This window comes from Myotis brandtii, unplaced genomic scaffold, assembly GCF_000412655.1.
Source record: "Myotis brandtii unplaced genomic scaffold, ASM41265v1 scaffold395, whole genome shotgun sequence".
Lineage (NCBI taxonomy): Eukaryota > Metazoa > Chordata > Mammalia > Chiroptera > Vespertilionidae > Myotis > Myotis brandtii.
Window position 1 is genome coordinate 3289915 of NW_005365155.1, and position 13558 is coordinate 3303472.

General features: G+C 43.3%; 1 protein-coding gene across 1 annotated transcript in view; it reads left to right on the forward strand.

The window, feature by feature from the left end:
- Positions 1 to 18: 18 nt before the first annotated feature.
- The window catches only part of TULP4 (tubby like protein 4), a 142594-nt gene continuing 129054 nt past the window's right edge, over positions 19 to 13558 (forward strand). Inside the window, exon 1 of the mRNA XM_005872899.2 lies at positions 19 to 884. The gene's annotated coding sequence lies outside the window, so the exon portion shown is untranslated. The remainder of the gene's footprint in view (positions 885 to 13558) is intronic.

Sequence of the window (13558 nt, forward strand, 5' to 3'; positions counted from 1 at the left end):
GCGCGGCGGCCCGGTCACCTGTCGCGGCAGCTGCACGGAAAGGCTGGCGCTCCTGCGGTCTGGTCTGTGCTGTCTCCGCGGGCAAATCACGGAGATTCCGCTCGGGATGCCCGCCCTTCCTCTTTCCCCCGCGCTGCGCGACCGGGTGCAGGGGAGGTCGGGTCTGAAGTTGGACCCGCTCGGGCACTCAGCTCGGGAGAGGCGTCTGCCCTTCCCCGGCACCTCGCTTCCAGGCTGGGAAGGTGCGGGCCCTCGGGCTCTGGGGGGGAAGGGAGGGGGACCCCGTCCTCTGAATGGATGTGACTTACCTGCTGAGTCGCCATGGTGATCAGGAAGCCTCCTAACACTTCTCCCCTTGGGGACAATTACACCCCACACCCCACACCCCTTGCAGGGAGCTGTTTCCTGGATTTCTCTATTACTCGGGGACTCCTCCTCTAGGTATTTGCAGTAGTTCAGTAAGTTTACTTAAGGATACCCAGTAGGCAGGTTTTTAAAAAGCACAGGGAAAGTCACTTATTTCCAAGGTTTTGAAGAATGTAAATTTCCCTCTGGGGAGGGGGAGGGTGTGTGTGTGGGGTCCCTTTCTTCATGCCTCTGTCTCTGCATCTAGGTTTCCATTTCTCAGTTTGTTCCTTGCAGACCAGGCCGCTGGGAGCCGTGCTGTGGCCCCGGAGGGCAGTCACCACCAGGCCCCTGGCACCAGCTTGCGGGGTGTGATGGATGTGAAGTGACAGGGCACCTTGCACGTAGCCCTGGCGGTCTCCCAGCGCCGTGTGCAAGGGGATGTCAACATTGTGCAGTGACAGCCTGGGCGGGTCTCAGCGGTCCCCATTCCATTTCCTCATAGTTTGCTGTCGTGGAAATGAGTATACGAATAAACTGTGAGTAGCCACAGCTAGTGTTTAGCTCCTCTGTCTACAGACTAGGACTGAATTTGTATGAAAGAGTTGTTAGAGGATTCGAATTTCCTGTAAGAATTTACGTGTTCTGTCTCAACAAGGGTTGTGGAAGTATTGTGTTGTCCTGTGATGGGGGAGGTGGTGTTGACCTCCCGAGTTAGAAGTATGTAAGGCTGTTAGAGGGATCACATGGAGAGCAAATACTAACACCATGGAGCTTGCAGACATGGGTGCAGAATGGAAAGCCAGGATTGCCTCCTGTGCCTGAGAAATGAGAATATAATGTACTTGCTACTATATATTTTAAAACAGGGACTTTTTCATTTAGAAAAGGCATGTATATCGTATTGAACATTCTAGTTTTCATATTGAGGTATAAGAGTGGCAGTTTGGTGACTCACATTTTTTTTCTCACCAAAACTCTAATAGAAAAAAAATGTTTTTAAACCCATAAAAGGATACTTGGTACATGGAACTGTTTTACATTGAACCATCCAACACTGATGCTGAGATCCAAGTAGTGAAAAACCAGCAGAGACGGCAGCCTTCCTTGAGGCCGATTTCAGCCCTCTCACGAGATGGTGTAGAGGGCAGGGTGACAGGCAGGTTTCTTCTTGGTTTTTCTGCAGATTCACTGAGGATTAGAATTCAGGAATGTTTATTGAGTGCCTACCTTGTGCATGGCTAAGCTAGGACATTGTTCTTCATCTCTCTCACTGAATTGGAAATATCAATTATAGTCTTTCCTGTTCCCTTCTGTGGATGAGAAAAGATTGAAAATGGATTGAGTGGCCCAATATGCACATGATTTGATTCATCAAGTGCATTAAAGATTGGTTAAAACTTCTATTAAAATGCTTTGATTTAGTTATTGCATTGGTTCCTATTTAAGATTCGTGAAGCAGTTTCAATATTACCAAAAGCTTTATTGAAATTATATATTTGTCCTTGGTGAAGCTGCAGGGACTATGCAATTAAAATTCAAATGCTCATAGTAGTGTTGTTTACAATAGCTAAGATCTGGAAACAGCCCAAGTGCCTATCAGTAGATGAGTGTATAAAAAAATTGGTACATTTACACGATGGAATACTATGCACCTGTAATAAAGAAGGATCTCTTACTCTTTGAGATAGCATGGAGGGACCTGGAGAGTATTGTGCTAAGAGAAATAAGCCAGTCAGAAAGACGGGTATCACATGACCTCACTTATAAGTGGAATCTAATGAACAAAATAAACTGACTAACAAAATAGATCCAGAGACATGGAACAGACTGAGGAATCTCAGAGGTAAGGGGATGTGGTGGAAAGAGATTAACCAAAGAACTTATATGTATACTAGAGGCCTGATGCATGAAAATTCGTGCAAGAGTAGGCCTTCCTTCCCCCGGCTTCCAGCACCGGCTTCTCTCCTGCACCAGCTTCCCTCCGGCACCTGGGACCCGGGCTTCCCTCCTCTGGCCGCCAGCAGGCACCTGGGACCCCAGCTGGCTTCCCTTGGGCCACCCACAGGCACCCAGGACCCGGGCTGGCTTCCCTCTGGCCCCATCTTCGTCAGGAATGATGTCCAGAAGTCATCCGGTCTAATTAGCATATTACTCTTTTATTACTATAGATATTCGTAATCTATGGACACAGACAATAGGGAGAAGTTGGGGTGGAGAGGGTTAAAGGAGGGCATCTGTAATACTTTGAACAATAAAGATAAATTTAAAAAAATAAAATGTCAAATTTCTTTTAATTTTAACATACTAAATGTTTTGTGATAAGATATACATAAGCTAAAATTTACCATCTTAATCCTTTTTAAAAAATCTTTACCCAAGAATATGCTTAGAGAGATAGAGAGAAAGAGAGAGAAGGGGAAACATTGATGTGAGAGAGAAACATTAATCAGTTGCTTGTCTACCCTGACCGGAAACAAACCTGGGACCTCGTGGTTTATGGATCAGTGCCCAGCCACTGAGACACCACTGGTTGGGTCTCCCTGGAATTTATAGATATATTTGTTTAATTAAAATGAGAAAACAAATTAGTTATTACTTAATGTAGTTCCTTTTTAAGATATAGAATCCATGAGGGATAAAACTAATATGTACATTATGTTCTGTTGGGCCCTATCTTTTCCTTCCATGTAGGTAGGAAATGTGTGGCTTTTTGAAATGTGTGGCTCATGCAGATGACATTTTTGTTTCCCAGCTAATGTGATAATGGTATCTATTTTGCTGTATGGAAGAGTATATAGGACTCACCCTGAGGTATAATATAGATTGTATAGGAAGGGTGGGAATAATGCCTAATTATTTCCCTTTATTTACCACTTCCCCAAATCGTAAGTTAGTTCCCTAGTATCCTCCTATGGTGATGGATGAGGATTTTTCCCTTTTCCTGTATATTTATCTTTATAACTCTTATTAGAGACCTTCTGGGGGGGGGGTGTCCCTCAGCCTGGCCTGTGCTCTCTCGCAGTCGGGGACCCCTCGGGGGATCCCCTGGGGATCAGGTCTAAGCCAGCAGGCAGACATCCCTCTCACAGTTCGGGACCCCTTGCTCCTTACTGCCCACCTGCAGCGGAGGCAGGAGAGGCTTCTGCCACTGCGCGTGAGCCTGGCTTCTGGCTGAGCAGCGCTCCCTGGGTTGAGCATCTGCCCCCCTGGTGGTCAGTGTGCATCATAGTGACCAGTTGTTCCACTATTCAGTCAATTTGCATGTTAGTGTTTTATTATATAGGATAGGAATAGTATATGTGTTTCAGTCCATTTCAGTTATTGTCCCCTTTGTTTTTTTTAATTTATTTTTTTTTTAGAAGGGAGAGAGAGAGAAAAATTGATTTGTTTGGCTTATTTATGCATTCATTGGTTGCTTCTTGTTTGTGCCCTGATTGGAAATTGAACCCGAAACTTTGATATATCTAAATGATGCTCTAAGCAACCCAGCCAGGGCTCAGTTATTCTCCGTTTGATGCTCAAATTGCCCTATCTTTGGGTATATAGGCTTATTCAGGTTGGTTCCAAGTCCTTATGGCAGGTTTCTAGTAATCTGTGGTAGCTTACTTGCTTTCTGGTATGACAAGATGATTCAGGATCATCCTGTACTCTCCCTGTTCCAGATTTAGAGTCAGAACAGATCAGTTTGTAAAAGGAAAAATACATGACCAATAAACATATTAAAATAGCCAATTTTGCCCAGCCGGTGTGGCTCAGTGGTTGAGTGTCTACTTACGAACCCAGGAGGTCATAGTTCGATTCCAGGTCAGGGCACATGCCCAGGTTGTGGGCTCGATCCCCAGTCGGGAATGTGCAGGAGGCAGCCAATTGATGTTTGTCATCGATGTTTCTGTCTCTCTATCCCTCTCCTTTCCTCTCTCTAAAATCAATAAAAACATTAAAAAAATAAGTTAACTTATGAATTAATTTTCTGATATCTGAATAATGAAATAAATACTGTAATATTTAAAATGCTTGGAATAAAACACAACTCTTAGTAAAAGATAGAAAGCTTACAGTTTTCTTACATTATTCCAATAGTAGTAATTTTTAATACTGTGATAGAAGTGAGAATACAAGTGGCACACATAGTGTTTTGTCTCCTTACCCAGCTTTGATTCTAAGGGACTTGGGAATAAATTAGGTCGTGTAGGATTGGGGTGCTGCCCAGAATCTATACATTACAGCTTACTAGAGCATCAATTCCCAACCTTTTTGGATTTAAGGCATCCTATTTGTGTTTGATTTTGTATCTCCCTCCTTACCATTCTAACGGCTACTCTGTTATCAGTGGAGAGCAATGTGCTGAGATATGAAGTATACAAATAATTGCCATAATTAAATTTTACATAATTATGTCAACCTTTAATTTTAACTGATCACTACCAAACCTTTTCTGGACAAGCTGCACAAATACATTACTATATGGTATATATTTATTTATGGTTTTGATCAGTTAAAATTCATGTTTTGAAAAATTTTGTGCAGTATAGTGAATCGGATTTGTATCTTATGTATGTTTATGTGCAAAAAATGTGATGGGTAAATATTAAGTACCATTGTAGGTCCCTCCTAGGTAGGCTAAAAATGCTTCTCTGTACAGAGGTAGATAATAGAAGCAACAATGTTTATAAGGTGCTTTGAAATCAGCCTTCTATGAATTTATTGTAAACTAGAGGCCTGATGCATGAAATTCTGCAAGACTAGGCCTTCCTTCCCCTGGCTGCTGGCATTGGCTTCCCCCTGGCACCTAGGACCCGGGCTTCCCTCTCAGCCTTGGCTTCATCCAGAAGGTCGTCCGGAAGGACATCTGGTCTAACTAGCATATTATGCTTTTATTATTATAGATTGTAAATAAGTAGAGAAGACTCGGGGTTAACTGATGGTTCAGAAATGGTGTGAGTATGGTGTTTAATTCTGAGAGTCATGGGCTATCACAGTGTCTTCCCTTCCTTAGCTTTCTGTGTTTTGCAAATAACTGATCTCCGTGGCTGACTAATGGTCATAGAAATGGAATCTCCTTGACTGTCCTTTGCCTGTGTTCAGATGGTTAAGTTCTTTCTTTTTTACATGACACAGAAAGATGTAACAATCATGTGCTTGGCTTTGGAGAATTGATCCGTTTCTCTGGTGTATACAAGACAGCCATGACCTTTTGTGGGAAATGGGGTAAGCACTCTCATGTGAAAGGTACCAATAATCTCTGGAGGTCAGTTTAAGCCAATCCAACCGTTTCATTTCAGTCAGTTATTACCTAGCCTTTACTAGATTGTTAATGACTAGCAAAATTGGTTTGAGTTGAACCTCTTTTGGTGTTAATGAGAGGTAAAGTGGACCCAAGGTGAGTGTCTGAGTACGGGGAGTCTGGACTCACTCACAAATTAGCTCATGAATGAGCCTCTAAAAGTGAAGATTTAGTTTAAATTCCTTTCTCTCCATTTTGTGTCCATCTGGTCTTAAGAACTGTCTGTTACCGCATAATGTGATTGTGAGGAGTGAGCTATCTTGTAGCACAGGAAATTCCAGGTGGTAAGGCAGTAGAAATCTGCCTCCTTTTTTGCAAAAAGATAGTCAATCAACTGGGATGCAAACTTTCAGCCACTGAATTTTCAGTTCTGTGGTTTTACTCATGGCCACACTGTTCTGTGTGAAAAATATTTGTTTCTTGGCCTCTGTATTGTTTTATGTGTGATGCTGTAATGTCACTTGAGATTTACAACTTTCTGCTTAATTTTTAATAAGATAATATGACCAATATTCATTCTTAATATGATTCTAATTCTGACTTCATATAAACTGTCTATATATGGGAACATCTTGGATGAAGTATATTTAAAAAAACATAATTTTAAGAACACAGAAATCACAAAAATCGAAATATTACCAAGAGAGGTTGGTTCTGATATAAACTACTGAGGTAAGTAGATATAACTGTATTTTATTTTAAAAGGTGCTTTTCCAATATATTGCACTTGTATTAGAAAAGATATGCAGTTTAGGAGCAAAAATGATTATAAAAGAAGTAACTTGGGGTAAATTCACAAGTCAAATTCAAGGTGTGCCGAAATTTAGTTGCTTAAGGGATGATAAATACTGCTTTCTAACCTGCTATTCCTCAAGTGCTGAGTGCATGCTGTCCTTAGAGGAGGATGTCCTGGGGAGACTTACTTTTTCCTAAAATGATTTTATATGGACCGCCTCGGCTTATTCTCAACCCCCGTTATTTCACCCTTACTCTGACCTCATTTGCTTTTAATGGTAAATTACACAAACTTTTTTAGCATCCGATGAAACTTGTAGACCCCAACCAATAAAAGTACTTTATTATTACACGAATAATTAATTTCCTCAATTAAAATATTAAATGATCCAAAAATAAAAGATAAAAAGATACTTTTTCTTTGAATAGGTAAGTTTCTCTAGAAATCCATGTAAATGGGGCTCCAGGCGGAAGGTGACTCCCCACCTGTGGCGAATGCTTTTCTGCTTTCTTTTTTCTGTCTACCCAATTGACTGGTGCAGAAATTTGAGTCTAGTTTGACATGCAAGGTCTTTGCACATCTTTGTCTTTTCTTAGACTCCCACTTCTGGTTGTGGTTTGACTTATTTGCACTGTTGTGGGCACAAACCAGCTAAGCTTGACATACTGGATTCACAATGAGGAGAAGAGTTTGGATTCTAGAAGGAGACTTTGGTTAGGAGTATGTAGTCAACAAATGTAACAAGTGAGCTGCCTCTGGGGGAAGCTGCACTGAAGCTCTGCTTTCTCTAGCAGGACTCCCAGGCTAGGGGGAAGCAGTGGATGGGAAGGGAAAAGCATGCGGTTCAAGGGGCACTGAATTTGAGTGTGGACATGTCATAGATTTGACCTGTGTGCAAGCCGAGTAGCAGATAGAGCATCTAGGCATGTAGCCCCTCCCCCTTTAATAAAAAGTTTACTATATTATGGATATTAACCCCTTTTCTTGTGTGTATGTTGTAAATATTTTCCCGGTTTGTTGGTTGCTTTTCAACTCTAATTCTGCTCATAACATATTTTGATGTATAAAAGTTTAAATTTTTTTTATTAAAGTCCATCAATCTTTTTTCCATAGCTTCTACTTTGATGGTTTGGTTAGAACAGCAGTTCTCAACCCGTGGGTTGCGACCCCTTTGGGGGTCGAACGACCCTTTCACAGGGGTCGCCTAAGACCATTGGAAAACACATATATAGTTACATATTGTTTTTGTGATTAATCACTATGCTTTAATTATGTTCAATTTGTAACAATGAAAATACATCCTGCATGTCAGATATTTACATTACGATTCATAACAGTAGCAACATTACAGTTATGAAGTAGCAACGAAAATAATTTTATGGTTGGGGGTCACCACAACATGAGGAACTGTATTAAAGGGTCGCGGCATTAGGAAGGTTGAGAACCACTGGGTTAGAAAGTCTTTCTATGGATATTTTAGTCCCCCCTCCCCCCTTCCATTCACTTTCTTCCCTTCTCCTCCCCATTCCTCTCCCTCCCCTTCCTTCCCTGCACTGCCCTCCCACCCCTTCCCTGCTTTCTCCTCTCCTCTTTTAAGTAGAGCCTTTTATTTTGGAACTAGAGCCCTGGTGCACGAATTTGTGCATGGGTGGGGTCCGGCCGGCTGCCCTAATGGGGGCTGTTCGGGGCTGGGCCGGCGGGGTGGGGAAGGGACACGGGAAGTTGGCCAGCTGGAGGTTGGCCAGGAGGGGCCTTTGGAGGTTGAGGGGGCTGATCAGGGCCCCGATCGGGCCGGTTGGCCACCACAGTACGCGTCATAGTGACCAGTGGTTCCGGTCGTTCTGTCGTTCCAGTTGCTTGACTTTTATATATATAGATAATTTTGGATTTACAGAAAAAGTGCAAAGATAGTACAGAAAGTTCCCATATACAGTGGGGCCTTGACTTACGAGTGTCCCCACTAACGAGTTTTTCGAGAGAGCCGTCTCTCGGCTGATTTTTTGCTTTGAGTTGCGAGCTAAAATTCGGGTTACGAGCCAGTTTCAGATACCCCACTGCTAGTTGGCGCAGCGAACGTCACAGTGAACGCCACAACATCAGTCCAGCATCACGTGTCTCACTCGTTCACTTTTGATTTGACATACGAGTAATTTGAGTTACAAGCTCCGTCACGGAACGAATTAAACTCGTAAGTCAAGGTCCCACTGTACTCTTCACCCAGTTTTCTCTAATGTTAGCATCCTATGTAACTATAGAACACAAGTCAAAACTAAGAAATTAACATTGGTGCATTGCTATGAACTTAACTCTAGACTTCATTAAGATTTCACCAGTTCTTCCACTAATGTCCTTTTTCCAGAAAACCGCACTGCATCAGACATGGTGGATTTAAAGAGGCTGGACCACCAGTGGCAAAGCAGCATGCTCTGTAGAGCAGCTGTACTCAAAACACTGCATTTGTGTAGCGCGTGGCAGTTTTATAGTATGTAATCCATATGGAAAGGAGTCTTGATCTTTGGTCTTATTAGACACATCTGCCCCTAGGACGTGTCCATCTTGTCAGTGGCACTGTTCTGCATGTGCGGGACCAAAGGGAACTTGTCCATATTGCCGGTTTCTGCCTCCATTTTTCATTCATCTTGATTCCTAGTGCTGTCACTAATTGTAATATGAATCGTAAATAATTACTAATAGAATGAATAAATAGTCATCCATTTACTCATTCTTCTTTTGCCTGGACCAGAGTGGAACAGCAGGATATGTTGTTGATTTTTAAGTCTTAGAGGGAAAGGCTTCTTTATGGTAAGGAAGCTCACATCAAAGTAAACCCAAGTATCATTACTTTCACCCTCCAGGACTAGTTTTCTACCTTTATTGCCTAGCCCTAGATGAAGGGTAGTGTATCTAAGGAGAAAAAAATGTGGTTGGCATGGATAAGTGCATGTCTTATTCTTTTTTGTTGTTAATCCTTACCCGAGGATATTTTTCCATTGATTTTTAGGGAGAGTGGAAGAGAGAGAGAAAGACAGAGAAACATCAATGTGAGAGAAACATATCAATTGGTTGCCTCCTGCAGAAGCCCTGGAGCCTGCAATCAAGGTACATGCCCTTGACCATAATCAAACCCGGGACCCTTTAGTCCACAGGCCGATGCTCTATCCACTAAGCTAAACTGGCTAGGGCAGGTAAGTGCATGTCTTACTCTTTAGATAAGTTTGAAAGTCTCTGTGGATTGCTCGTCCATCTCTACCTTTGCCTAAATGGAGACAGACGAATGGAAGTAAGAGATGGGGAGGCCAGGCAGGAAGTTGGGTAGAACGGAAGCCATGTTGTGACATCATGCCTGCACTGCCTGATAAAAATGGCATTAGCAGGGAGGCCTTAGATCAGCGGTTCTCAACCTGTGGGTCGCGACCCCTTTGGCGGTTGAACGACCCTTTCACAGGGGTCGCCTAAGACCATCCTGCATATCAGATATTTACATGACGATTCATAACAGTAGCAACATGACAGTTATGAAGTAGCAGCGAAAATAATTTTATGGTTGGGTCACAACATGAGGAACTGTATTTAAAGGGCCAGAAGGTTGAGAACCACTGCCTTAGATGCCTCTGTACTTACTGTCTTCAGGCTTCACAACTCATAATCATTAATGTGAGTTGGGCTGGGCTTTTTCATGGTGACCAGTAGCTTCTACTTGTGCATTCAAATCTGTCTCCCTCTCCTCACTGAAAACTCTTTTTAACTTTCTTAACCTTCTCTGACTTGGACTCCCCTCCCCCTTCCATGTAGAAAGCAGTGAGAGTGTGATTGCTGTGCACGCCTGAGGAGCAGAGGTCAGTCCGTGCAGCGGCAGGAAAGAGGACACCAGCTTTGGTTTTCTGCAGACCTGTAAGGCAGTTTCTGTAGAGATGTTACAGTCCACCCCAACTATTAGAATCGGTAGGTCATATTGGAGAGCCTCCAACCTCACAAGCCAGTCAGTGGAAATAGAATTTTTACAGTAGATGTGCCTACAAACAGGAGTCAGCCCTTTCCCCCAGAGTTTTTCTCTGGCGTGTAACTTTTCCCATTGCAAGTAATATCGTTGGTTTCATCTACATAACACTTAGTTAACCAAGCCTTTTTCCACCTGTGCCATTTTATTTGGTCTTCACAGCAATCTTGCACATTATGTCAAGCACACATTTTCTTATTTTGTGAAGAAACCAAGGCCAAGGCATTTACCACGAAGAAGTACGGGGTAGAAAGGTAGAGTTTGATCTAGTCACGGGGTCAGGGATGGCTTCCCTGAGGAACTGCAGAGGCCTAGGGAGGAGATCCCTTTTCATGCTGGGCCTTGTATCCCAATTTTAAGAATTTTGGTCTTTATTGCAAGAAAAGGTTGCAGTACTGGGGTGTGGCTGGGGTACAGGGAGTTGTAGTTAAGTTAAGCTGCCCCTGCTAAAGAAAACCTTGGCTTAGCATTCCAGAATCAAGTGTGATTTGCTGAGCAGGCAAGGAGCAGTCAGTGGTTAAGGCTCTGACAGTTCACAGGTATATCCAGAAAGTACAGAGGAGCATCTCTGCTTGGAATCTGATGAAGTAAACAATCTAGATCCTTCCTTTCGTGTGTGTGTGTGTGTGTGTGTGTGTGTGTGTGTGTGAGAGAGAGAGAGAGAGAGAGAGAGAGAGAGAGAGGTGTTTTATGTTTTCTAACTTAGATGAATTTGTGAACAGTCTGTCATTCTCTTAATGTGTGATCATTTAGGTTAAAGGATTGCAGCAAGAAATCTACATTGGTGTTATAAAAACAGGATGGATGGTTTCATTGTAAATAAATTTTAAGGATGTAGTAATGTGTCTGAAATTGGACTTTTAGCATCTCCAAAGGTTTTTCTCCAGGTTTGATATAATAAGATGTGCTCTGATTCTCATACATATGGATATATTAGAAAACTGGACTACATCCCAGCGTCATCAGGCAGGGAACCTGCCTCAACCATAGAGTGGAACTGCAGTGGGAGCGCAGCGTTCCTGTAATTATATCAGGACGTGATGCGGTCCCTCTCTGTGTTTATTAATTAGTGGAGTTGTAATGAGACTTCCCCCCCGTGCTTTTAAGGATGCTGATCAGTGGGCATCCGGGCAGGATTTTAGTTGTGCTTGGGAGCCTTCTGCGTGCAGGTGTGAGGGATCTGTGTTTCAGGTGGCAGCAGGTGAGCCTCCCGCCAAGTTGGCATGATGGGAACAGGACTCTTCTGGGTTGCCATCTGTTTATGGCTGATAGGAAACCAGCAGTGACTTCGGAGGAGTTTATGTTGAAATACTTAGGAATTAGTAATGTTAAGACCGTGCTGATCAGGTACTGGGAGGCGGGGGGAAATAGACTGTGTGGAGTGTTTTCATTATTACTAATTTCGGAAGACAGATGCTTGGGTTCAACAGCCCCCATCCCCCAAACCACAGCTCTTTTCTTCCCAGGAAGTCAGCCCGGTTCTGCACTGAGTTGCCCATGGCAAGGGAACACTTGTTTATAGGACTGTCTCATGTAACAGCGTGCATAGTGCTTGCTGTGGGGATTTAGTCGGTCTCTGTAATGCTTTTAATGTGTTATGGTGTGTGTGTGTGTGTGTGTGTGTGTGTGTGTGTGTGTGTGTGTTTTAATTGTGGTAAAATATACAAAAAATTTACCATTTCAGTCATTCATAAAGTATAAAGTTCAGTTGCATCGAGTACATTTATATTGTTGTGCGACCATCATGGTGGTGTTTTAACCAAATATTTTTATGTACAGTTGTTCCTTGGTATCCTGCAGGGATTGGTTCCAGGACCCCCACAGATACCAGAATCCACACATGCTCAAGTTCCTTATGTAAAATAGTGTAGTATCTGCATATTTGTATATTTGTATACTAGAGGCCCGGTGCACAACAGTCGTGCACTGGGGGAGAGGGTTCCCTCAGCCCGGCCTGCACCCTCTCGCAGTCCAGGACACCTCTGGGGACATCCCCTGAGGGTTCCTTAGCTGCTGTGCTTGCCAGCCATAAGCCGGCTTCTGGCTGAGAGGTGCTCCCCCTGTGGGATCGCGGTGACCACCAGGGGGCAGCTCCTGTGTTGAGCGTCTGCCCCCTGGTGGTCAGTGCACGTCATAGTGACCGGTTGTTCTGCTGTTCGGTCGATTTGCATATTAGGGTTTTATTATATAGGCTAGGCTACAGTGGGGTATGCCTACATATCACTGCGTTTGTATAGATTGAGTGTTGTGCTTAATGTGTGGCAAATTCAAGTTTTGCTTTTTGGAACTTTCTGGGATTTTCTATCTGCAGTTGGTTGGATCTGTGGATGTGAAACCCGCAAATATGGAGGGCTGACTGTATGTAAAAAAAAAAAATAATGGGTGCTTCCTCTTTGTGTACCAAAATGTCTAAAAAAATCATCAGCATGCTCTGTCTAATGTGATGTCCCTTTGGGTTTTAAGCTTGAGTGTATTTTCTTTCCATATGGGAGTTGACTAGGTGAAGTGGAGCTGCTGTGCCCACATTTCCCTGGGTTTGTTTTGCTGCTCTTGGACCTGGGAAGCTCTGCTTTCCAGGCACAGTGAGTTTTGATGAAACTGAAAACTTTGCTTGGTCTCCTCTGTACTATACTTTAAAGCCAGGCTGTGGGATAGAGGACAACTCACCTCCCCTTTAACCTAGCGCTACTACGTAGGCTATCTAGGAGAGCTGGCCTACAGTGGCCTGGTGAGGATGTGTGAGGTTGGAGTTACCCTGTTCAGCCCCTGCCACAGAAACGGGTTCTGAGGTATTGCTTGCTTCTTACTGGCTTGCAGCCCCTGCTGGGTTCCAACTACCACCTGCAAGTTTCCATCTTGCCTCTTTCAGTCAAAAGAAAGGACTGTAGGGCCTTTTGTTAGTTAGGAGATTCTTGGTGACGCGTAAAAGAGAGCTAACCGAACTCACCTATACAAAAAAGGAATTTATGGGGAAGATTCTGAGCTGTGTACTAGAATCTGGGCAGGGAAGTAGCTGGGCCTTAGGTCAGACCCAGAGACTGGCACACTATATGGACAGGCCTAGAAAGCTTTTTCCTTACTCTCTCTCCCCATTTCTGAGCTTCCCTCAGAACAGATCAATTCCTTAGCTCTCACTCTATGTGGCAGAATGGCTAGCAATATCCTCTTTCCTTTAAAAATAAATAAATAAACA